The following is a 27,714-nucleotide window of genomic DNA, read 5'->3' as shown; positions in this document are numbered from 1 at the left end:
GAAACCTTTTTCAAATTTACAGCACATGTCAATCATCTCTTTCAAAGAATGATCGAATCTATTCACTTTATAGTTTACAATAAACTTAGTGAAATCATCCGAGAGAGATGCAAGGAAAAAATCTTGGGCCATTTTCCCATCAATGGAAGTTCCTAAACTTTTAAGATTTCTAAATATCTTTTCCACCTTTTGTCCATGTTTATGAACCGATGCCCCCTTTGCCATCTTGGCATTCATTAGACTACAAACATTTGAGAATCGTACATTACTAGTCTCAATGTCATGCATCTTATGCAAACTTTCAACCATGGCACAAGAAGTGTCCATGTGCTTATGTAGCTTCATAAGCTCCTCACTAAGTGAAGTAAGGATTAAGCATTTGGCTTGTAAGTCATCCTCATAGTGTCTAACATAATTTTGACACTCCTCATTTGAAGCTAATTTCGTAGGAGGTACATGAGGAGGGGATTGCTTAAGCACATACAATATGTCTTTCACCTTTGAGACATTCTCAATATGGCGATACCAAGCAAGGAAACGTTGGCCCTTAAGGCCCTTTTTGTCAAGTATAATGGTGGGTATAATTTTAGGCATGTCGTTCACTACATAACATAACAGAAATCGTATTAGATTGTTTGTTTAAAACTATTTGATTGGGTCTTTGAATCAAATAGTACCACCCACTATTTTTGGCAAATTCCACATCCCTCAATAGAATTCGAGAGTTATATTGAACTCTTAGCGGGTTATGGGAGACTCACCATTACCAAGCCCACCTCACGATGATACGATATTGGTTAGCAAAAATAATGATGAGAGAATAACCCATTATTCATTTACAACTTTTGTAATTACCCATCCGTTTGGCCTCTAGAGAATGTTGCCTCACGATGATACGATATCGGCTCCATTGCACTTAGTTAAGTTATTCCCACCATGCTTAGTTTGTGAAGGGGTTCAAGAATAGCCTCACAATGATATGATATCGGCTATCCTCGTTGCCTACACTCACCTCATCATATGTATATGGATTCCTCCTGGATGTAAGCACATGCTTTGTACTCCCCCATGATATGGTGAAGCCGGTGCATGAGTCACAAACGCTTGGAGCCCACCACGGTGGAAGGCCTACGAAGAGATGTTCAAAACATCTCTCGCTTATCAACTTAATATTTGTTTTGAGGGAGTTGTTTTGGGCTACATCAAAACATTTTAATCACATTAAAAGAACTTGGGCCTATCACAACTATTGGTCCAAGTCAATATGAATTAGTAGCATATAATACTCCCACTGTTTCGTTGAAACAAGCGAGACTATATGGAACTACTACCGAATGCATTGCATCCTCATATGGACTATATAGTCATATTAGGTTTTAGGATGATTATGAACCGATTGATTTGATCCAACACGAGCCTTGTGTTGGACCTTGGGTTTAAGGTAGATAGTTGTTGATTTTAGTTACGCGTTTAATCTAATTAAACCGTTATTTCCTATTGGGCGTTGGACCCAACTATTCCATTTTGCATACATATAAACAAAAAGGAATACATGAAATAATAATAAGGGCTTATGCCCTTTTACAACATAAATCAAATGATGGACTTATGTCCATTTACAACAAATTGAATTAATCAAATTACATTCAAATCTACACTACTAAAACCCAAACATTCATAATGTATATCGGCCAATCACATAGCTCAATTATAGTGGCCTTTGGTTCATAATCACCCTTTTCTTAATCAATCAAATTAACTAAGAAAACAACTTTAAACAATTGGTTTTTGGATCCATAGAATTGATTTAAATGGAACTAAATGAAATGAAAATCCAATTCTCATTTAAAGAGACAAAACAATTTTGTTCTCATCCTTTTGGGCCAAAAGGAAACTATGACCACAACATTTGGGCCACAACGTAAAAACGTAAACTTTTTGGGCTAAAATGCAAATACACAAAAGTATCTAAAACTTTATGTAATTGCACAAAAGGCCCCAAAAATAACCCCACTTGGGGTGGCCGGCCATTTGGGAAAAATTTGAAAAAAAATCTAAAAAATTTTGCTAGTGGTTTTTGGTGGGTGAGGAAAAGGATGAAAGTGATGATTTGTTTGAAAAAATAAAGTCTATGACTAATTATGACAAATATTAAAATCATTTCATCACATCTCACCAATAACCTCAATCATCAAAGTTTAAACCAAAACTTTATGAAAAACATAAAACTTTTGAATCAAAACTTCAAAACTTTATGTTCTTGGCAAGAACTTCAAGAACATTGAAGAACACTCATGAAAACTCATAATAGCTCCATGAATGTTTTCACTTACCAAAACTCAAATTTTCACCATTCAAAAGAGGGCTAACATCCTAGGGTACTTAGGGGTTCCAAAAGTCACTTTAAAACCATTTTAACAAGACAAACATGAACCCAAAAAATCACCCTTTGGATTTGGCCGAATTTCCCAAAACACATGGCACCAAATTTTAGTTCCAATATTCATGCTTAAATGAAATACATCTACAACATTTGAGATGCTAAATTTTCTAGCAAAATTTATAAATTCAAAAGCAAGAACAAAGCTTGTAACATTTACAACATTTAAATCACAAAATATGAAAGTCACAAAACCCAAAAGGATTCACCATAAACTAGGCCTAGGCTCTGATACCACTTGAAGGAAAAATTTTGTCCTAGCTAAGAACAAGTATGAACATTTGAATACATATGCATACTATTAACTCATTAATATAGGCATGCATCAAAAAACAATTCAATAAAACCCATGACTTTCAAAGCCTAGTATATGGTGAACCAAAATAAACTCTTCAACAACATTAAAGAGAAAGAAGAATTTAGTGATTCTTTACCCTTGAAGCTCATCCTTGTTTACACAAGGGATTCACCCAAGTGGAGGGCCTTCAAGTCACCTCCAAGCTCCTTGAATCCTTCTTGTGTTTTCCTCCCTTTAGTGCTCCTTTGATGATTTGAGGAAAAATGATTTGTTCTCCAAAACACCAAAAGCTTGATGTCTCTAAGTCTCTTCACCAAGGTTGTATCTTGTGAAGATGATATGGATGATTAAAAGAAGAAGAGATTGCTAGATGTTTCTTCCTTTAATGGCCGGCCTCTTGGAAGAAAATGGAGAATATGTTTTCACCCAATTTCAACTAGAAAACCCTTGAAGCTATAAAGTTGAATTTATACTTTATTTCTTTGGTGAGTGGCAAACTTGCAATTAAGCAAACTTTGCCCATCCAACCCTTAATGGCCGGCCTCCTTGGTGTTATTGGGCTATTTGCCCATTTTGTTTTAGTTGTCATACAACTTAAACATAATGGGCCTTTTGGACCAAAACGCTTTTGGGCCCCGAAACCCAAAACCAACATATAAGCCCAATACGAACCTTTCGTATAATTAATTAACTAATTAATTAATCTTGACCATTCTTCAATTAAACCATTTAATTGCTTATCCATTTCATTTGATTTCTTCACATACATCCTTACTCGGTGTACGATCCATTAGGTTCTAATTAGCGAGGCAGTGGGCGATGTTACTCTTAACTATCGATTGTGAATTGAAACCACATTTCAATTCTCCCTTTTATTGATTAGTATTTGCTAACCATTAGGGCTTCCACAAACCATGGTTGACGCCTAGCAGCATGTCATGGTTACCCAAGCTAAGTAGAATTGGTTGGAGAACCTATCCAGTTACAACTACAATGCAATACGGTCATTCTCTAATACAATACTCTTAATCACATTGTTTAAGTGATAGTTTGTTTCATGTCTACTATCCAATGTGATACTTTCTTATATGATTCCCTTGAATATGATTTGGAACATCCTTCCTTTAGTCATATTCATTTGCTTTGGCCAAAGACTTTAGAATCATATCTTAGAGTATTCTCCCTCCACCATGGAAGGTTAGAGATCCCTTGTTGTACATTCATATGCCTACATGACTAGATAGCTTGACCCCAACAATGCCGTGGACACTCCGAGGGAATGCCATTGACAGGATCAAAGATCAAGGACCTAACCATTAGACATCTATGATGCCTCAGGTCAAATGACTACTTTGCATATTGCAACCTTAGAGTTCTTACATGACATGTATGTTCGAACTCTGATTTGATCGTAGTTCAGTGTACTCGATTACTCTTTCGAGCACCTATGTGTCTGTCTTAGTGTCCAACACCAAATCACTTGAGACTAGTCATACTCACGCTTGAGTCAACATAACACATACTAACCTTAGCGGATTGTCAATGCCCAATTGGCAATCCTATGGCTAGGAACGTTTTAGGAATGAACATAAGAGAAAGGTCTCGATAATCTAACTCACTTAGATCACTTATCTCTTAGAACAAATACATTCCTTGGATTCACTTATTGCTTAAACACATGATACAATAAACAGTGATTAACAATAAGATTTGCCCTCCATTAAACATATAAAAGTTTAACATAATAAGTATTCCAAAAAGCTATTACATCAAATGAGTGGCTTTGTGGGCATACTTCCAACATCAGGCACCCCATGCTTGGTAAAACATGTATCTTCAGTATGACGGGTTTGATCGCAAAAAGTACACTTCAAATCATCTTTGTTTACTCGGGTAACGGGATGAGAATTCAAACATGGATTAGAGGAATTAGCTTGATGGAAGGATGTAGGTGGTCGAGATACCATAGCCATCGACGGTGTCCCTTGGCTATTTATGTTACTCCCACCCATCATAGTGGTATGTTGTTGTGCTTCACGCCTAACAACAGAAAACACCTTCTCGACAGATGGTAAGGGTTGAGTTCATAAAATATCACTACGTACCTTATCAAAGATATCATCCAAACTGGCCAAGAACGCATAAACATGATCTATTTGGATTTCTTCACGAAGAGTCTTGAGATCAGTAGTACATTCCATCTTGATTGGTCTCCGTTGATCTAACTTTTGCCAAACGGACTTAAGGTCAGCATAATACACACCAACAGGCCAACCTTCTTAATAAATTTGAGAAATATCTGAACCATCATAATATGTTCGAGCCACCTTTTCCCAAACTTCTTTAGTGGTACGAAGGTGAATGAAAATCTCATGATAATAGGCTCCATAAAATTGATCAGCCACTATTTCACTATTGCATTCCCTGTCTCCCATGTTTCATACCCATCATCATTATTATCTTTAGGTTCCTTGATACTCTCTGTCACGAATCCCTTTTTACCACGTCCAGTGATGTGCATCTCCAATACTTTGGACCAAAGAGGGTAGTTTGATCTGTTGAGTTTCATAGTGTTTGGTACGACGAACGCATCATTCTGGATAACAACCGGGTTCAAAACTGGATGGTTGGTTGGTGTACGGGAATCACCCTCCAATTTCAGCGCCAAGTTATCACCCACACTAGTCATTCTGACTTGCAGGAACAAATTTCACCGTACCTAATAAACGACACAACACCAAACACGGTAGCAAGAAAATCACATTGCTGCAAATCCACCAACGCACGACTGGACTTATTGCTGCAAGAAAAGCATAGGAACAAGTCAGCTGAGAATAGCACATCAGCGGAAAAAAAAATTATTTTTCAGTGTCTAGGGTTACGGGAAACCAGGCTCAGATGCCAAATAGAATTTTACGACTTAAATTTCATTGTATTGCATAATTGAAATATATACACATACAATCCTTGTTCCATAAGGAAACAATAAAGGACACAAAAATATATCCTTCCTAATAAAAGACTCCTAATATTTACACAATCTTTACATTCCCTTTTAATGTTTACTCACGTTTTACACTAGGAACTTTAAGATCAATGGATTCAAATATGTAACACTTAGGAATTTTAGGTGGAATTGGATTTGCTTCAAGCACTTTAAAATTTGGTAACTCATCAACACCTTGAATTTTGGCAGGGAGTGCCCAATTAGTAGTGGCTATTTGGCTAGGCGACTCATTCAAGGGGTCAAAAGTCCTCCTCACTTCTCAATGTGGTGTAGGCACTATCTTCTTCATGGAATGCATCTCGCTTAATTGAATTAAATTTGGATTCACTTGGAAATATTTCACCGTCTCTTTCACTCAATACTGCAGCAATTTGACCAACTTGCTTCTCCAAATTTGCGATTGCTTGAATCATCAATGCAAAAGCTTCTTCCCATGAAGGTTTTTTGGGTTCCACTGGTGTGGCTTCTTGTATAAACTCAGAGAATTGAGCACTAGAAGACCAATTTTCCGTTGGAAATTGTTGATAAGCCATCTCTTTCCTACTACAAGAAACAATGAAACGAAGTTAAAAAATAACAATGGAAAAGGAAAATAATAAATAGAAATTAAAAAATTTTGTAAAAGAAAAGTAAGGGAAAGAACTTAATTCCACCACAAAGAGAATCCTACAGTGGGTTTGAAAACTAACAAACTACCGCAACCATTTTGTTTTTGTTTATTTTTTTCAAAAAAAAAAATTAAAAAAAAACTATGAAAACTAAACTAGAAAAATTAAGTAAAGCGCAATTAACAAGCCGAATTGGAATTAAGGGGCAATCCTCGGCAACGGCGCCAAAAACTTGAGGTGTATTTAAACTAACTTAAATAATAGATTAATTTAAACCAAATTAAACTCACAAGCGCACGAATCAATTGTAGTAATATGTGCAAATACAAGGTAGATCCCACCTGGATTGCTTTAACACCAATTTAACCGATTAATCACGCTAGACTTTATTAAACAAAGAAATGATAGATTGAATTGAATAATTGAGTACTTGATTAAGACTAAAATTAATAAGAAAAAGAAAAGACAATTAATTAAAATAACCACACGACAAAAGAAAACCTAAGGTTATGAATTCACCAATAACAATCATATTTACTTTTCCTAGAGCCAACTACTATCCAATTATAATGCCAATGTTAAAGGTTGTTCTTTCTAAGGTATGAATTAATCCGTGGTCAAGCATCAACTCTTGTATCTCTATATGATAATTCGATCCTATTGGTTAGGCATACAATTAAACACATAAAAATCCATTAAGCGTAGAAGAATCATGTAAACCAAGTAGGACTAGCTTGATGTTGGTCATCCTCACTAGTTTGTCTACTCTTCTTAATCTTAGTTCCAATAAACCTAATTGATTGGTCATCCTCATAGATTTATCTAACTATCTAGATGCAAAATTCCTAAAGGTGACCAATTATTAGAAATCTGAATCTAGAATAAAATACTCACAAAGATTAAGCATATAACATGGCATATAATAAGATAATAATTAACAAAGTAATTCACATATATTCATGTCATGGCTTCATCATAGACGTGAGAAAATAACTTAGTTACACATAGAAATAAAAATAAAAGAAGGATAGAACCCAGAATCCATGGCAAAGCACGTCCCCAAGCTCTTCTTCACTAATTGCGAAGATGGTGAATCGTGTAGCGGTGCGGGTGATATCGAGGGATGCGGGGATGTAGAGAGAGCTTAGGGCACCTTATTTATACTAGAAAAACCCTAAAAGGTCTGGGAGAAACTCTCCTAAATAAAACCAACTCTTAAACAATTAATGACACAAACTAGGAAAGAATCATTCTTGGCTAGGGAAACACGTCATCTGTCTTGCACGCTAGTTTTGGGGTCGATTTATCTCCTGGAAAATTCTGTAAAAATATGAGAAACATAGCTTTATCTTTTATCTTTCCAAGCATATATTGCACACCACTAGGAAAAAATCAGAAAAGTTTTCAAATCTTCATTCTCCCATAGCTGAGTAATTCTGATGGGAAAACAACTTTTGCGGGATTGATTTGTAAAACTGGAATGAATGGTTCCATGAAAAATTATGAAATTCGGGCATAACGATCTTCCGCCTCTTAGCTTCCTTCTCCAATTGGCCTTGCATCAAAAATCCTCCGGAAAGTCGAATTATCACCAAAAACGTTCTAAGTGTGCAGATTGACTGAAACTGAGAAAAAGAAAGTAATAAGGTTCTTTTATAATCAATTCCTTGACAAAACTTAGGGATAATTAACATAAAAATATGATAAATAATGCACTTATTGATGAGTCAATATTATGCCATATATTTTACCCTATTCTTAGTTATAGTTTGGTTATTTTGGTAGAATTTTGATACTTTGTTATATATTTTCAATGTAGGATATTTGACTTCCTCTGGAGAAAAAAGTAAACAAACAGATGAATTTTGGAGTGATTCCAATTGGAGGATGTTCATGCTCCTTTAAAGATAATTGTATCAAAGTTTCAGATTTTTTTACTAAGCCATTTGACCGTGGCGATGAAATAAATGCCCAACGTGCAAGTTTTTCAGATTGACGTTTTTGGACGTTTTGGGTATTTTAGAGGTCAAGATGGTATATTTTTTGGATGATTCCTTCTGAGGATTTGTAGGGGACGTTTCCAGCTTTCAAAAGAGACCTTTTGGAATCAAATCGAAGTTGATGTGACTGGTCAAAGGTCTGATTTTTTGAGAAATTTGAATTTTAGTTTAAATAGGAAACCTTTTATTTTATGTTTTATTATTTTATTATGCTTCCTAGTTTTATTTAAGACCTTTTAGGTTTTTATTTTGTAGTAGCATAAATAAAGATATTTAGCCATTAGGGTTTTGAGGAAGGAAGGAGAGCAGGAGAACACACACACACACACACTTTAGAGAGTATTTCAAGTTTATTTTCTAGGTGTTTTCTATCCTTATTCTCAATAATATTTTGTTTTATAGTTGTTCATAACTAATTTCCTTTTGCTAGGGTAGGGCGAAGCCAAGAGCCTTAACATGAATATGTGACTTTATTAATTTGCTTATGAATGGATGCATTTTTGCTTTGAATTATTAATCACTGTGATTAAACTATCTAATTGTCTTAATGATTCGCGACCATTAAGGTTTTTAGACAAGTAATTTGATGCAATTTCTGTTGAAACATCATTCTGAAATTGAGGAGGGCTTCTTGTGATTAGTAATTGTAAGTTCACTTAAGGCGAACATCACGCTCTTAAGGGTTGCATTGTTTTTCAAAGGGTTTTCACAAAACGTAATGAGTTTTGCATGTTTATATTTGATCTGAACATCACAGATGAGTTGCATATTAGATATACGTTTTTGCTTGAACATCATGAGGAAAATATGTATTAGGAAAGCCTAACATTCAAAGCATGAATGTAGAAATTCATAAGTAATTGGTAAAATTGCATAGAATTGTTAATGGTGACGACAGAACCCTAGTGTTTAAATTGTTTTCCAAAATCGTTTTCTTTTGCTTTCTTTACTTGGTTGATTTTAATTGTTTTTATTTAATTTCATTTTTATTATTTTAAATTTCAAAATCAACCTTTTCAAAACTTGTTTTAAATAATAAGCTATGAATTAGTTTAAGTACATATTATCCATTCAATCGCTGTGGAAAACAACCATACTTGAGCTACTATACTACGATAACCTTATACTCTTACAAGTATTTTTAAGTTTTTTTATCCCTACTTTTGTAGGTGGCAAAAACCCTATCACTTATCACTATTTAGTAATGGCGTGTCTCTTTACGTATCATCTCTACTTGGTTATTAATTAATTAAGATAATTAAATATTTTTCCTGTATTGTTTTTCTTTGCTTTCTTAGTAGCCTTGTAATCCCTTTCTAGTTTTATGTTGAATTTGTGTAACATGAGAAAGCAGCATGATTTGTTGCACAATTATGAGTTTGCGGGTATCATCATTCTCATTTATGTGCTTACTAAATTCGAAAGGAATTTGAGTATGATATATTCATGTGTTTACTAACCAACTAAAAATGATAAATTAAGTGGACCTACATTGATTTTGGGTATCTCATACCGAATTCTTCATCTTTCCATCTCTGGTAAGTAAACAAGGCCATGATTAGATATGTACGTAATACCACCAGCATTTAGAACAATTTCCAATTCGGGAGAGTAACTTCGAAATTTTTTTTTTTTTTTAAGGTGTGAATTCGAATTTCAACCATATAAGTTTTGGACAATTTGGAAGGAACATCACTCCTATTACATCAGCTCATTTAATAGTATTTTGAATACTGTTGTGGCCTATTTTTCTAAACAGAGAGAGATGGTACAACGACAAAGAGAAAAGAGAGAGTTGGGTAATTTTGTGGTAATGTTTCTCATCACTTATATCTTTATTTATAGTAATCTTCGTAGACTTACTCACCTTGCAAGTAATACAAACCTAAAAGAATAAGCTCTTCTAGATTACATGGAAACCCTAAATATAATCTAAAAATGATTTAGACAATCACTCATGTGGTATAAGTAATATTACAACACTCCCTCTTAAGTGTATTACTCAAGTACTTGTCACATCAAATCTTCGTGGATGATGTAGAAGCAAGCAACACATAGTCTAAGGAGAAAAGTGATAAAATGCATTAAATAAAAACTAAACATCTTCATGATGCAAGTAGAATGCACACAAAGATATGATCAACCTATAGTAGGTGTTTTATCAAAACCTCGTCAATCCAAAAAAAAAACCCAATGGGAGAAAATGATCCAGATCGTAGTGCCACACCCCTACCTGATATCCAAAAAAAATAAGGGTAAAGATGTGATGGATATCACCAAATAGGTGATGAAGCCATAGGTAAAAATTTAAAATTGGGATATTTTGGATGCGGTCCCTAATCCTTAACATTCTTTGATTAAAACCTTAATAGTATTCAAAGTTTGATCAAGGTCCCTTGACTTTGTACACTTCATTATATTACTATTAATATTTATATTTTTATAGTTTTGACATTAATTGTTTGATATTTTATGAGATTTATAATCCTATAAATTTAAAATCCCTCATTATAATACTTGACACACCCCGTCCCGAAGGAGGGCATGCTGGCCGTCACGTGAGAGTGACGTAACCATTTGCACAGTACGGAAGCTTTAATTATACAATTTATAAGTTGATACACCCGAAGGTGAGTCCTAATTTTGTCCAATCTGTCAGAACACCGTCGAATTCCTCGTAGTCACCACACCTTTGTGATTCCTGAACCTGGAGGGGCGCAAAACCAAAATTGAGTGGGTCAGTAAAACAATTCTTTTCCAAATCCAAACATTTCTCAAAACGTTGTAACCCCTCTCCGTAAAACCTGTATACTTTCCCAGAAATGTAAAATATAAATATACATATATATTCTCAAAACTTCATTGTTACTATCTCAACATTATCTCTTTATCAATCATGCCATGCCATGTCATCTCAACATTTCTCATATTAATTATGCCATGCCACATTATCTCAACAGTAATAAGGTATGAATGCATCAACATAATCATATCAGGTGCAAGAAAGTAATCAACCGTAGGCCCTCTAATAGCCCTATACGGTTGAACCTAGAGCTCAAAATCTATCATTATCACTCTACCGGAGTCACCTCTGTGACCCGTCTGGCCTTCTGCACACAAGTTACGCTCTAGTGCTTCTCATAAATCATCTGTGCACATAATCTAAGGTCACCCACCAGTCGGAATCTCACTAACACTCTCGCGACTGGCCTGTCGTACCCACTCCGCGTGGACTGTACGACTAGCATCTACTTGGATCCAAGGCGAGCGTGCGATGCGGTGAATACTATAAGCACTAAACTATGGTGCAGGATTTGAGCTCAATATACATCAACATCATCATAACAGAAATAAATACTCACATGTGCGTCCACCGCACCATTTCATACATATGCATCATAAATCAATTCTTACCTGTGCGTCCACCGCACCAATTCATACATATGCATCATAAATCAATTCTTACCTGTGCGTCCACCGCACCAATTCATACATATGCATCATATATTAATTCATGCATGGCATTTCAACTCACATTTCTATATACTTTTCATATCAATTCTATGCATGGTATTTCACTTCCCGTTTTTCCACATAACTCATATGCATTTCATTTTAAACATATTTTCATTTCAATTCAATTTCTGGGAAACGTCAAGTATATATATATACGGAAAACAAAACTGCCCACTCACAGAATACATCGACGTGTCGAAGGTCCCTGAGCCTCCCTTAGCCATGCCCAACGTCCGTATAATCCTCGCCTATACGAGAAGTAACCAAATTAACATTATTTAACGCATAATCCCACTCTTAGCTAATAACTCCTCATATATTGCTCAAATTGGGTATATGAATATACCACGGTGATCTACTCGACGTCACGGACGTCGACATATTTTTAGATTAATTTTTTTACTGTAGCACGCGCCCCCACGCGCCAAGGAAGGCACGGGTCCACGCGCCCCCACGCGCACCTTCTTCTTCCTTGGGTCGCCGGACTGGTTTTTCCGGCGGCCGTTTTCTGGGCAGTTTTTCAAATTGCCATAACTTTGTCATTTCTCAACGAAATCAAGTGCTTCAAAAACGAAAGTTGTAGCCCTTGAAGAGACAAAGAGAATGGTACCTTGCACAACACCTAGTTCGCCGTGGTTTGGCCGGAAACTGCCTCGAAAGCCTCGGAGGTCGCCGGAAACTGGGTATTTTTCAAATGAGTATAACTTCTTCAATACTCAACGAAATTGAGTGAAACAAAAAGGAAAGTTGTAGTACTTTACGAGACGAAGAGATTGATACCTACCTCGACTCCTAACTCGCCGGGGATTCGCCGGAAAATGCCTCGAAAGCTTCGGCCAAACTTTGAACTTGTCGATCTCCGTGTTCTTACGTCCAAAAACTTCCAACGAAGCACTCCGAGCTTCCTTGGGACCTCACTAAGCTCACTATGAGCTTGGATTGTCCTAAAAATCAACCAATTCAAAGCTCATGAACAGTACACATTCACGGCAACTTTAGAAACTAGGGTTTTCGAAGTGAAACTTACTTGAAATGGGTATCATCGTGATCGTATGGTCTTCAGGAGTACGATGGCACTCTTAAATCCGTCGTTGGTGGAAGTTTAGGGTGTTTTTTTGTGGTGGTCTTGGTGGTTGCCGTGTGTTCGAGAGGGTGAGAGAGAGAGAGAGATCTGAAATGGAAGAAGAAGAGAGAGAAGGAAAGGTTACGGGTTTTAGGGAGTGCTTTGAGGTATGAGGATCCCACCTTAACCCAAACACAACATTACAACCTAGTTTTAGTCCCTAACACAAATTAACCATAGTTTAGGAACTTTAAATAAAACAAATGTCATCTCTTTACACACCTTAATCTCGTTTAAGGTCATTTTTGAAATTTCACGTCCTCGGAATGAAAAATCCCGGGACGGGCTGTGACAATCTCCCCTCGTTATAGAATTTCGTCCCCGAAATTCTAGCCACCAACCAACCCATCAAAACTCATAAAATAGCCTCGGATACATACCTCTCATCCGTTCTTCCGTCTCCCAAGTAGTTTCTTCCGCTGAATGGTTCATCCACAATACTTTTACCACTTACTCTGTCTTAATTCTGAGGGCATCACAAGCTTGTAAGCAACTTCACCAACTTTTCGATAATCACTTAAGTCCGATTCACTTAGGATTTAACTTACCTTCTTTCTCTACCTTGGTTAATTCTTAAATTTCTTCGTCAAGCATTTAAGTTTCGAGTACGACCTTACCAAACAGGCCTAACTTGAAATTTAACAAGTATAACTTCTTCTCGATCTTCCATTCTTAATTTTTCTTCCGTTGGTTTTCAATTCACAAGATGATACTCTTGGCAAACGTGCCAGACATTAATCATACTGTAGTCTTCTCACCAAGTGCTTCAGCTACAACAATTCACGATCACCCTGATCGTACCATCATAATAACTAAGTAATTCAAACCACCTTTGTTGCCTCATATCAAAATCCTTCCGAATAAACAAATATTGGAGACTCTTTTGATTTGTAAAATCTTGCATTCTTTTCAACATATAATGTCTCCACAACTTCACAGCAAGGATGATAATCGTGACTTCCAAGTCACCAGTAGGGTAATTCATCTCATTAGGTTCCATTTGTCGTGAAACATATTCAATCACCCTAACATTTGCATCAATACATCTCCAAGAATATTTAATGTACCATCACCATAAACCAATAATTACCGTTATCTTCTGGGATTACTAAAATACGTGTATGAGTGAGGAAATACTTTAGTTGTTGAATCCCTTACTCACAATTTCCTTCCCACTCATGCATAACTCTTTTTCTCAACAGTCTCGTCAATGACAAAGCAATGACTGAAAAATCTTTCACAACCATCCAAGATAGCCTGGTAAGTTAAGAAATTCCAAATCTCAATTACGACTCGTGGTTGTTCCAAATTCTCAATTTCTGCTATCTTTTAAGGATTCACTTGAATACCTTAAGAATATATAACAATTCTCAGAATGCGACTTGATTCATTTAACTTTAGCCTTTGCTAAACTTAGCATACAACCAACGTTCTCTCAATCTTTGCTTCATCGACTTAATACATTTACATGCTCTGCTCTGGCTTAGAGTATACCAGAATATCGTCAATGAAAAATGATATCAATCTATAAAGGCATTATTGGAATACTTCATCCATCAACTCATAAAACAGCATGAGTATCCATATAGCATCACCAAACTTCATAAAGACTATAACAAGTCCAGAAAACTATCTTATGATCAATGTCGCTCAAAATCTTCAATTGGTAATAACCAGACCTCAATCAATCTTTTGAAAATACACAAATACCTTTGAGCTGGTCAAACAAACATCAACGCACCATGGATAACGGTTCTCGATCGTTACCAATTCCATTGTCTATAATCAAGGGATAGTCTTAAAGCCCATTTTCTTCCTCACCAACGAACTAGGGTTCCCCCAAAGCGTTGTACTAGGTTGAATAAAACTTTTATCAACCAATTCTTTCAACTGAATTTCCAATTCCCTTAACTCATCATGAACCAATCTTTAACATAAATTTATACCTGGCAACAAATCAATAGTGAACCTCATATCTCTGCCTGAAGGCAATCCAGGTATACTTTCAGGGAAGACATCAAGAAAAGTCTAACTCTTTCGACATTATTCACACTACTCCAAACAACATCATTTAGCACCACATGAGCTAATATTTTTGACAGCCTTTCGAAAACAATCTCTTTGCTCTCACAGCATAAATAACGGCCTGACTCAATCCACTTTGCATACTTACAAAAGTAATCTCTGGTCATCCAGATCGATGGAAAGTACTGGTTTCCCGTAACATTTCGTCTTGTCACAATTATAACCAACCAATCTAATGGAACAGAATTAACTGATACAATATATATTCTATCATTATTAAGCATTCTAAATAAGTACAATACTAACATAAAATAATCTACCGGGTTGCTTGCTTAACGAATCCACGAATGAGTTATTAATATTACGGTCTGCAGCCCGCAATACTGATAAATCATCGTTGTCTCGATAAGTAGGCAACCACTCTCAAAGATATAACATTACTATTTTGTCACTCAATGCAAAATACATACACTCGTCTCAACTACATTTATTTACTACTCTCTAGGTAATAACATACATAATAAGAAATATATCAGCCGAAGTCAACTAGAATGACCAATACGGCTGATTCAACTCTTATCTCAATAATACGTCGGCCGGATCCACTCCGCGTGGTCGGTACGGCCGAGCCTATAACTCACCAATTTCTCATGTGTCAGTCGAATCCACCTCTCGTGGCCTGTATGGCTGAACATATAACTCATCAAATCTCTCTGTACCCACGGTCAATCCGACCAAACTACTAAGTTCATAAACCTGCTGAATCGATACTACGATGTCATAGAAAACTGTTGGGTACAACTGATTTTAGGGACGATTCACAATTCTGTGTCCCCTCTGTTCACATAAACACATTCATTAATTTCACACTTCCCAAAGTGTTAATTTTGTACCTGCTGCACAAGGTACATTTCCTGTACTCGAGACACCTTGTCTCAAATATCTGGGATTACCAGTATATCCATCACTTTTACTCTGACCAGCGACATTAAAACCTCAGCTGGAAGAATTAACTCTAGCTTCACTTCTTTCGAAGCTCTGAATCTTTCTATATCCTTGATAAGACGAATCATTAACTTTATCGTCTTCTTTTAATTCCCATTCATTTCTTATTCTTCTTTATTCTCGTTGATCATGTTCTCAGAGTCCTCAAGACTCAACAGCATCTCGTATATTCCTGGTAAGAAGTATAATGGATAGTGGTCACCCAAAATACCACTTCCCTTTTTGCCACCCAGCTTAAAACAACATAACACCTCCACCAATAACAACCATATCTGGATGGAACGAGGCAAGTCTGAAAACTTTCTATAATATCCCTCGATCATCACCTTCCTTGTCTCATATTTGTAAACTCTTGTTTACTACCATCGATAAATGCCGGAGGGATAAACTTTTCCCTTAAACAAGTCCTTAAACAATTTTAAATCGGCTGTTCCTCCGGTGACAACACATCATACTCCTGTTTCCACCAGGATACAAATTCATACCCAAAACCAGGTAGTCGTCTCGACCCCCTGTCAGAAGGAAGATTCCTTTGACTTGCATATTCCGAAACATCTTTTCCAATTGGTTAATCCGTCACTTTGTTCCCTCAGGTTCATCATTTCTCTTAAGTGATTCAAATTCAACTCATAATCCGTCTTAAAATGTCCCTTTTTATAATAGACTGAATCACCATAATAATAGTTTTCCCTAAACCGCTATATTAGGGAGATTAAATTCCTCTAACTAAGTGGCTTGCTACGAGGCGGTGTAGTTCTGACAGAATTCACTAGAAACTTCTCAAGATGTCCAAGATTGCAACCATGCTCTGATACCAACTGACACACCCCGTCCCGAAGGAGGGCATGCTGGCCGTCACGTGAGAGTGACGTAACCATTTGCACAGTACGGAAGCTTTAATTATACAATTTATAAGTTGATACACCCGAAGGTGAGTCCTAATTTTGTCCAATCTGTCAGAACACCGTCGAATTCCTCGTAGTCACCACACCTTTGTGATTCCTGAACCTGGAGGGGCGCAAAACCAAAATTGAGTGGGTCAGTAAAACAATTCTTTTCCAAATCCAAACATTTCTCAAAACGTTGTAACCCCTCTCCGTAAAACCTGTATACTTTCCCAGAAATGTAAAATATAAATATACATATATATTCTCAAAACTTCATTGTTACTATCTCAACATTATCTCTTTATCAATCATGCCATGCCATGTCATCTCAACATTTCTCATATTAATTATGCCATGCCACATTATCTCAACAGTAATAAGGTATGAATGCATCAACATAATCATATCAGGTGCAAGAAAGTAATCAACCGTAGGCCCTCTAATAGCCCTATACGGTTGAACCTAGAGCTCAAAATCTATCATTATCACTCTACCGGAGTCACCTCTGTGACCCGTCCGGCCTTCTGCACACAAGTTACGCTCTAGTGCTTCTCATAAATCATCTGTGCACATAATCTAAGGTCACCCACCAGTCGGAATCTCACTAACACTCTCGCGACTGGCCTGTCGTACCCACTCCGCGTGGACTGTACGACTAGCATCTACTTGGATCCAAGGCGAGCGTGCGATGCGGTGAATACTATAAGCACTAAACTATGGTGCAGGATTTGAGCTCAATATACATCAACATCATCATAACAGAAATAAATACTCACATGTGCGTCCACCGCACCATTTCATACATATGCATCATAAATCAATTCTTACCTGTGCGTCCACCGCACCAATTCATACATATGCATCATAAATCAATTCTTACCTGTGCGTCCACCGCACCAATTCATACATATGCATCATATATTAATTCATGCATGGCATTTCAACTCACATTTCTATATACTTTTCATATCAATTCTATGCATGGTATTTCACTTCCCGTTTTTCCACATAACTCATATGCATTTCATTTTAAACATATTTTCATTTCAATTCAATTTCTGGGAAACGTCAAGTATATATATATACGGAAAACAAAACTGCCCACTCACAGAATACATCGACGTGTCGAAGGTCCCTGAGCCTCCCTTAGCCATGCCCAACGTCCGTATAATCCTCGCCTATACGAGAAGTAACCAAATTAACATTATTTAACGCATAATCCCACTCTTAGCTAATAACTCCTCATATATTGCTCAAATTGGGTATATGAATATACCACGGTGATCTACTCGACGTCACGGACGTCGACATATTTTTAGATTAATTTTTTTACTGTAGCACGCGCCCCCACGCGCCAAGGAAGGCACGGGTCCACGCGCCCCCACGCGCACCTTCTTCTTCCTTGGGTCGCCGGACTGGTTTTTCCGGCGGCCGTTTTCTGGGCAGTTTTTCAAATTGCCATAACTTTGTCATTTCTCAACGAAATCAAGTGCTTCAAAAACGAAAGTTGTAGCCCTTGAAGAGACAAAGAGAATGGTACCTTGCACAACACCTAGTTCGCCGTGGTTTGGCCGGAAACGGCCTCGAAAGCCTCGGAGGTCGCCGGAAACTGGGTATTTTTCAAATGAGTATAACTTCTTCAATACTCAACGAAATTGAGTGAAACAAAAAGGAAAGTTGTAGTACTTTACGAGACGAAGAGATTGATACCTACCTCGACTCCTAACTCGCCGGGGATTCGCCGGAAAATGCCTCGAAAGCTTCGGCCAAACTTTGAACTTGTCGATCTCCGTGTTCTTACGTCCAAAAACTTCCAACGAAGCACTCCGAGCTTCCTTGGGACCTCACTAAGCTCACTATGAGCTTGGATTGTCCTAAAAATCAACCAATTCAAAGCTCATGAACAGTACACATTCACGGCAACTTTAGAAACTAGGGTTTTCGAAGTGAAACTTACTTGAAATGGGTATCATCGTGATCGTATGGTCTTCAGGAGTACGATGGCACTCTTAAATCCGTCGTTGGTGGAAGTTTAGGGTGTTTTTTTGTGGTGGTCTTGGTGGTTGCCGTGTGTTCGAGAGGGTGAGAGAGAGAGAGAGATCTGAAATGGAAGAAGAAGAGAGAGAAGGAAAGGTTACGGGTTTTAGGGAGTGCTTTGAGGTATGAGGATCCCACCTTAACCCAAACACAACATTACAACCTAGTTTTAGTCCCTAACACAAATTAACCATAGTTTAGGAACTTTAAATAAAACAAATGTCATCTCTTTACACACCTTAATCTCGTTTAAGGTCATTTTTGAAATTTCACGTCCTCGGAATGAAAAATCCCGGGACGGGCTGTGACAATACTATTAGAAACGGTTATAATAAAAAAATTCAAATATTTTGATTGAATAAATGGATAAAAACTATATAAAAATAAGAAATAATAAATGGCAAAAGAATGTATCCATAGTGTTAAAAAAATTGGTACATTTCACATATAACAAAGTGGTACATTAATAAAGAATAATGGGTACATTAGAAATAAATTAGAGTACAGATAAAAGATTAAAAATTATGAATACAAATGAATTTTTAAAAATATAGGCGCTAAAAGAAATTAATACATGGGTACAAAATAAAACTAAAAAGAAAATACTACAAATTTAAAAAAAAATGTTGCAAATTAAAAGTGGGTACAAACTAAAAATATATATGATACAAAGTTTAGGCATAAAACATAAATATACCATATGTAATTTTTCTATCATTGATTAAATATACAATATCACGTGACTGTATACACATGGGTACAAACACAAATAAAACTTTAAAAAATATGGGGACAAAAAAAAACCTAATATATGGGTCCAAATTAAAAATGAAAAGAAAATTGGTACAAATTAAAAAATATTTACAAATTAAAAATAGGTACAAACTAAAAATAAAAATATATGATAAAAAAATTTAGCCATAAATATAAATATACTAATTGTAACATTTTTAACATTAAAGGAATATATTTAAAAATAAAAATATTTTATTATTCAAATAATTAATGATGTTATTAATACCCAAGGACCTTGATCAAAAATTGAAAATGAATAGGATTTTAATCAATGGAGTAACAAAAAGAAGGATGTGAACCTAATTTTCCCTTTAAAATTTGTATGTGACAAAGAACTCACAATTACCTTGTAAGGGAAAGTTCGACTACAACAACCCTTCAACTTGGACACAGTAGGATTCAAACCCATTATTACATGTCACATCAGTTCAGAGCACACCAGTGATAAAAGCAACAGTACTCGCAAATCTCTTGGTGATGTGCAAATATAATCACAAGCTTGGTTACAATTTATTTCAAGTAGATAAAGATAGAAGTAAATCACCCTACTCCGTAGGAGAGATGCACTACTTCTAAAGCCCACTCGTCGTCATTCACTATTGCTTTCGTCTCACTGGGTCATGACGGGGTAAAAAATTAAGTTTGAGTGGATCATAATCATTTATCTAGTTTGAATCAATTCGACGAACCCCCATTTTAGAAAACCCATATGGTATAAAATACATACTAGTATCTGCTGTTGGAAATGTGCCCCAAACTCAACCATATGATGATACTTTATGGACATTTCACATGTTAAACTAAACTTGTTTAATATAAGGGCAAAGATTATTTGTATAAAGTTGTCTCATATAAATGTTATATGCTTGTACAATAAGTCTAAGGAATCTGTAATTAGGAGAATGTGATATGAAGAAGCTAGATTCATGAGACCATTTTCCTTCATACACATATCCTAAATGGTCCTGATCATAAGATTGCTAATTGGGCATTGACAATCTGTTAAGATCAGTACATGCTAAGTCTTCTCTGAGGGAGAATAGCTAGTCTCGAGTCATTAGTGTGACTAACACCAAGACAAGTACTTAGGTGCTCAATAGAGAATGAGTCCACTGAACGCGATTGACAACAGTTCTTATACTCATGTCACATGAGAACTCATGGTTGAGATAATGCAAAGTAGTCATTTGACCTGAGGCATTATAGTTATCTTGTAGTTAGGTCCTTGATCTTTGATTGTGTTAAAGGCACTCCAACAAAGGGTGTCCATGACATAGTTAAGCTTAAGCCATTTATCATAGAGACAAGTGAATGCGCAACAAAGTATCTCTAACTTTTAACCCGTTGAGGGAAAATACTTTATGATATAATTAAGAATCTCTGGTTAGAGTATGAGATATAGGAAATCATTCTAAATCACATTCAAGGTACTCATATAAGTAAGATAATTACATTAGATATTAGTCAAGAGTACTGTATTAGAGAAATGCCGTATTATATTTGTAATCCCAAACCCAAACTGAATAGGTTTTCCAACATTTTCTGGTTAGCTTGGGTAGCTAGGTCATACTGCTAGGTGTCTCTCATGGCTTATATAAGCCCTAAAGGTGTATAATCACTAAAGGGAGAATTGAAAGTAAGTTTCAATTCACAATTGATTAAGAATAAGTTCTAATCACCCACTGCCTCGCTAAAAGGAACCTAATGGATTGCACACCGTGTAAGATAATGGTTGCAGGAAATCACAAAGATGAGTAAGGACAATTAAATAGTTTAATATATAAGGCAATGATTAATTAATCATACTAAAGGTTCGTATTATGCTTTTACGTTAGTTTCGGGTTTCGGGACCCAAAAGGGTTTTGATCTACAAGGCCCATTGAGTTTAAGTTGTATGACAACTAAAATTAAATGAAAATTAACCCAAAATTAAAGTCAAAACCGGCATTGCACAAGAGGGAGTGGTGGTGGATTATTACAAGTTTGCGACTCACTTAGAAAAAGGTATACATGCAACTTTAAAGCCTTAACCTCTTTAAATGGTTTTTCTTTGAGGAAAGATGAGAGAACACAAGCTCTCACTTCCTCTCTAGGAGGCTAGCCATGTGGGAGGAAGATACTAGCATGTTCTTCCTCTTACATCACCCATCTTCTTCCTACAACCATCTTTGGTGTAGAAACTTAGAGGCTCTCAATTTTGGGAGCTTTTGGAGAATCCATTCCTCCATCCAAATCCAAGAAGATATGGAGCCAAGAAGCAAAGTTCTTCCATCCACATCCATGGAGCCAAGGAATAAGGAGACAAAGGAGAGAAGACCCTCACATGGGTGAATATCCTTTGCAAAGCAAAGAGATGCTTCAAAGGTATAAAAGTCCTCAACTCTCTTTGTGTTTAGAGTTGAGTCTTGGTTCACCACCACTACTAGGCTTTGAATTTAAAGGTTTAAGTTTTGTTTTAAAGTGTGTAGAAACATGTTTCCGCCATTTAATCGTTAAATGCATGTATTATTTTGCTTAATAAACTTAGTTTTTTCATATATTTTCATCTACTACAATATATACTTGAAAATACATGCCAGTCACAAGTCAGAAATCATACATAAGGAACTGCAATACATTACAAACGTCTACTAATGCGAGTATATGCACATGCATGAACATATGCATCTACATGTATATGGCTAGCAACTGCCACTCTCAAGTTCTTCTTAGCATTTGCTAGTACATCTAGCCTCTACCAGAAATAATAACACTTGTAAATATACAATGCTGCAGATAATTCTACACTTAATTTACAACAGACAATATGGTGACAATAAATCACAATATAATATAACTCAATTAACTATCATGTACTCAACAATATCAAATTTAGTCTCTTTAGAGACCAATATCAATGCATGTATGTTTATCAAAATCATCATGTGTATTCGTAGAAATTTAGATCGTTCCTCTACAATAAAGGCCTTCCTTTCATTAGTACAAGTCATGTGTTTTTTTCTTTTTTTGGGGTAAATCCTTTCTGTAGAAAGGAACAAAGTTTTTATTCCAAACTTAGATTACAAACCAAAGGCCCATATACACATATAAACAAAACAAAACAGGGGCCACCACATCAAACTCAAAAAGGCCCAACCACAACCCAAAGCTAGAAACAAAAACAAAAGAAAATTCTAGAGTCCTGTTACCACCACCACAAAAGTATTTCCCGATCAATCCTTTTCGCATTCCCCAGCAGACACCAGAAATCCTACCAAGTAGCACCCCAGAGATTAAAAGCATGAAAATCCCATCACCCCAGCCACAAATGTTGTGCCGATCTCAGCCAGAAATTGAAAGAAGTCTGTGGATTTACCACGAACAACAATGCCAACATAGGCAGATAGAGAGAAAGAGGTGGTGTTGTAAACACCCGAGCCAGCGTGATCACCGAAACTCTACACACGTTCTTGAAAGATCGCAACAAATTGTATTGAAAATTAACTGCAAACCGAAATGAAATTGGTCGAGGAAGATGGACGTCCATGAGAATTGAAGAAGAGGGTAAATTGGTACGGATAGCAGGAGGTGAAGGCAGCAAAACGAACAAAAAATGAAACTTAGAGAACGAAAGATCTTCCACTGACCCCCGCCACAGCGAGGGCCGGCAGCAATAGAATTAGATGACAGGGAAACCACTAACAGTGGAAAAGACTCTCAGAATGAGAGAAAACCTCTCACACATAGAGAGAAATAGTGCTTAAAAGTGCTAAGTATTTAGTACAAGTCGTGTTTGCACCGGTATCAATACCTTTAGTCACTTCCAAGTCATTTAATGTTTCCAAGTTTCAAACTTGATAAATAAATCTGACTTAGTGAAAACGAAGTGTAAAACTTGATATAGGACGTTGAATAACCTTAGGGTAGGTTTTGGGTCCCTACACGCCGCCATCGTAAGGACAGACACATGCCATAATAGCAGGCATCACACACCATCACGCATCACCTAGTTGCGGCAGACGCGCCGCAACAATCGCCACCAGACAGCTGCGTTGGTGCAATGGTAGTCGTCGCCTAGTGCTACCACATTTCAGGTGAGTGTGAACTAATGATGGTAACCGCATATACGTTTGCCGTTAGAGATTCAGTTAATGTTGACGTCGTTAAGTTCGTTGTTGACCGCCGAGCTCTATAGTCAGAATCTTAATGGGATTCTGCATATTTCCATGAAAATGCATTTCATGTAATTGAACTACAAAACTTAACAATAACGTTGGGAAACTCACCACAATCAAAACCAACAAGGTTTGGACAATAATTAACCTTGAACTCGTCAAAATTTGGTCGATTTCCCTTGCTAAAAATTGAAAACTGAACACAAAGGTGTACATAATCTTCAAATCAAACCCAAAAACCACACATAGGGTATGAGTCCATCACTTGGCCTCAATTTAAAGAAATTTTGAGCTCGACCGACATCTAGTTCATCGATTTTCACCACAAAACTCGCCAGAGAGCTTCTGTAAACTCTAGTCTCGAGTTCATCTCTTTTCTGTCATCATAACTTATCCTTCGTAAGATCATTTTTGAATCCGCTTTCGCTCACCACTCATGATTACGAATACTAATTGAATAAAATGAGAAAACATGAGAAAACTAATTTAAATCTAGTGGTTCATAATTATTCACCATAACCCTCACCAGAGCGTTTTCATCATTTCACACCTTTTGGGAATAAAAAATATTTATTTAAAAGACAGGTACGAGTCTACTCCCTTAAGAAAATTTTGTTCCGGAAATTTCTACAATTCCAGTGATGGCAGTTCCCAAACATGTTGACCATCTAGCATGTAACAACTAGCGGAGCCACTTAAGGACCATGATAGACACAGGCCCCTTCAGGCTTCTGCAGCTCCTACCACAACATTAGCATGTTGGTTGACAGGACTTTTCTGACAGGACTTTTCTGACCCCTGTTTTACTGCATGAAGGTGCTGAAGAAAAATAATTTTAATATAAAATAAGGTCTACTACATGGTCTGTTGCCATGGTAGCAGTTGTAAGCTATGACGTTTTCAACTAGTTCACCGTTTATGATATAATTTTGTAATACCAAGTGTCCCATAAAATCTCTAAAGCCTCATCATTTCTCTTTAGTTTATAATTACCATAATAATGTAACTGTATTTTTTTTTCACTTATAAGTAGGTGATTTTAGATCAAACTCTCATTAAAAGTGAGTATACTAAAGTATTGTTGCTCACTCATTGCATCAAAATACTTATCTAGTCAACACAACAAACACCTGAAATTTTCTTACGTTATTTATATTGTGCTTAATTCCCTTAATATGACCTAGCCTAAATGCCTCTCCTAACCTCAATTTCTGGCTCTGCCACTGCAATACAGCATGAATACATGGAAAACATTGTGAACACGAGATAACTCCAGTGGTAGATCCAGAGGACACGTACAACTGCAATCAAAGGCAGTGTAACGAGGACATAATATTCCTTTTTAAGGTGATAGTTTTAGAAATACATGATCACCTACAATCTATTTCCTACCTTTGGCATGTCTATGTGCAATATCTTTATGTTGATCTTGTGCTACTTTCAGGTTTCTCTTCATCACTTTAATCTTTTCAATGACGTCATCCACTAGTTCTAGACCCAAAATAGCTCGTTCACCCAGTTCATTCCAACAGAATAAGGTTCTGGAAGATTTCCTATACAGCACCTCAAATGGTGTCGCACCAATACTTTTATAGAAATTATTGTTGTAAGCAAAGTCCATCAATGGTAGATATATGTCACAAGTGCCATCGAATTGTATTATAGTGGTTCTCAACATTACCTCAAATGTCTAGATAGTTCTCTTGGACTGCCCATCTATCTGAGGATGAAACAGTTATGTATAGTAATTGAGTACCCATAGCTTGATGAAAAGCTTTCCATAATTTAGAAACAAACGTGACGATCAGAGACAATTGGTACAAGAACTCTATGTATCCGAACAATCTGACTAAAGAAGAGTCTAGCCAATTTAGCAATTGAATAAGTTTCACGAACCACAATGAAATGCTCTAACTTCGTGAGTTAGTCAACAACAACTCAGATGCCATCATAACTATCCCGTGTCTGAGGAAGCTTATATAGAAAATCCGTAATAATCTCTTCCAATTCCAAATAGAAATAGGAAACGGTTGAGACAACCTTGAAGGTTTCTACCTCTCAACGTTGACTTGTTGACAAATTAGACATCTTTCCACATATTCAACAATGTCAATCTTCATACCCCACCCATAGTAGCATGGTCTAATAATATAATACATTTTGGTAGCACCATGATGCATAGCTTAGGCCGAAGTGTGCTTCGGTAGAATCTTTTTTTTTCTTCATCTTTAGGGACATTTAGTCAATTTCCCAACATAAGCATTCCATCTGTTTTGATTTTAAGATCTTGTCTGATATCATTTCAGACATAAATGACCATTCTTTTGAGCTGAGGGAACCCGATCAACAAGTACGTGCCTAACTTGGAAATAAGCTAGTGAATGGTGACTATGATTAAGTATGTGCTAAAGGGTAAGGATAACTAAAATCTATGTAAGTAGTGATTTTTAATGTGTCATGTTTCATTGGAAATCCTTGAGACAAACGTTGGAAGGTTTAGGTTATGTTATGTTTTGTTTTGTTTGCTTTGTTTTGCTCGAGGACTAGCAAAAGCTAAGTGTGGGGGAATTTGATAGGAGCATATTTATGCGACTTAGTTAGCTTGTTTTCTTGCATTTTCATAGTTTGTTTGTGTTTATTATAGTGTTTTAAGCTATTTTCGTGTGTTTGTAGGTCCATATGACAAAGTTGGCAAGAAAGTGTAATTTGGAGCATTTTGAGGCAGTTTTGGGCACCAAATGGATAGCTTATGAATGGAGCAAGATGGATGGACGAATTTGAAGTTCAAGAGGCTAGGAATGTGCTGAAAAGAGTGAAGAAATAAATCCAAGTCAAGGAAGATAAGAAATCAGCTCAAAAGAAGGAACATTATCCAAAATCTTATCCAACCTTATCTTATCTTATCCTATCCTAATTTAATTCCAGCTGCATGGGGGATTTATTTTCAGATTAGGACACATTAAAATTGGTTTCTAGAAGCCCTTATCCACTCCTACAAAGGTGCCACACCTTATCCCTTGTTTTTCTAGAAATCAGCCACAAAACAACCTTTCTAGAAGGCCTTATCCCTTGTCCTACAAAAGTGACGCCCCAAACCTTTCTAGAACTTCTAGAAACCTGATTATTCCTTTCCCCCTTGGTTTTTAAAAGCCTTAGCCTTTTCCTTCAAGGATATGTGTTATTATCCTATACAAATTAGGCCTTTAAATCCTTTTCCTTTGCTACATAGGGGCTGCGAATTTCAGCCTATAAATACCATCCTTTGCTGCACCATTTAGTCACCACCCTATACCATATTTTCACTACACCATTCACCCAAACATCCCTCTTGTGCCGTGAGTTTGCAAAGGAGAAGGAAGGAGACTCTTGGAGCCGTGCATGCCATTCAAGGAGCTTGGATTGTTGGAGCGTTTCTAGGTGTTTTCTATCTTTATGTCAATGTTTAAATTTATTTATCTTTGTTTATTTGCGAACATGAGGAACTAATTCCTTTATAGTTAGAGGGGAATTCAAAGCCATGATCATATGTTTTATATGACTTGATTTCCTCCAGTTATGATTTCATAAATCGTGAATGTGGTTTACTTATCTATTTGATTGATAACATGTTTATGTATGTTGATTGAGGGTCGACACTTAGTTTGCATGCATGAATTTGATGCTAGAGTATAAGGGAATTTCACCTAATCGTTATTAACTTATATTCATAAGTAGTAAAAGTCGCTAGTCACGATTGTGTTAAGTAAATCCTTGGCAAGAGTAACATGCGTATTCCATAGTTATGAATGCCTCGTCAATGCTTATGATTTCCATTGAACT

The 27,714-nt window shown here is 36.5% G+C and overlaps 2 long non-coding RNA genes across 2 annotated transcripts; both read right to left on the bottom strand.

Annotated features, from left to right (window-relative positions):
• Nucleotides 1-10,929: 10,929 nt before the first annotated feature.
• LOC114824557 (uncharacterized) lies at nt 10,930-13,112 on the bottom strand. Its single transcript, XR_011580032.1, has 5 exons — nt 12,897-13,112; nt 12,654-12,813; nt 12,480-12,548; nt 12,049-12,117; nt 10,930-11,060 (listed from the first exon to the last, which is right to left on the bottom strand). It is a non-coding gene; the product is annotated as an uncharacterized lncRNA (long non-coding RNA).
• A 3,787-nt stretch (nt 13,113-16,899) lies between these two features.
• LOC114824361 (uncharacterized) lies at nt 16,900-19,239 on the bottom strand. Its single transcript, XR_003772636.2, has 5 exons — nt 18,867-19,239; nt 18,624-18,783; nt 18,450-18,518; nt 18,019-18,087; nt 16,900-17,030 (listed from the first exon to the last, which is right to left on the bottom strand). It is a non-coding gene; the product is annotated as an uncharacterized lncRNA (long non-coding RNA).
• Between the last annotated feature and the right edge of the window lie 8,475 nt (nt 19,240-27,714).

The sequence above is a fragment of the Malus domestica genome, chromosome 04 (genome assembly GCF_042453785.1).
Source record: "Malus domestica chromosome 04, GDT2T_hap1".
In the NCBI taxonomy this organism is placed as follows: Eukaryota; Viridiplantae; Streptophyta; class Magnoliopsida; order Rosales; family Rosaceae; genus Malus; species Malus domestica.
This window is presented reverse-complemented; position numbering and strand designations above follow the sequence as displayed.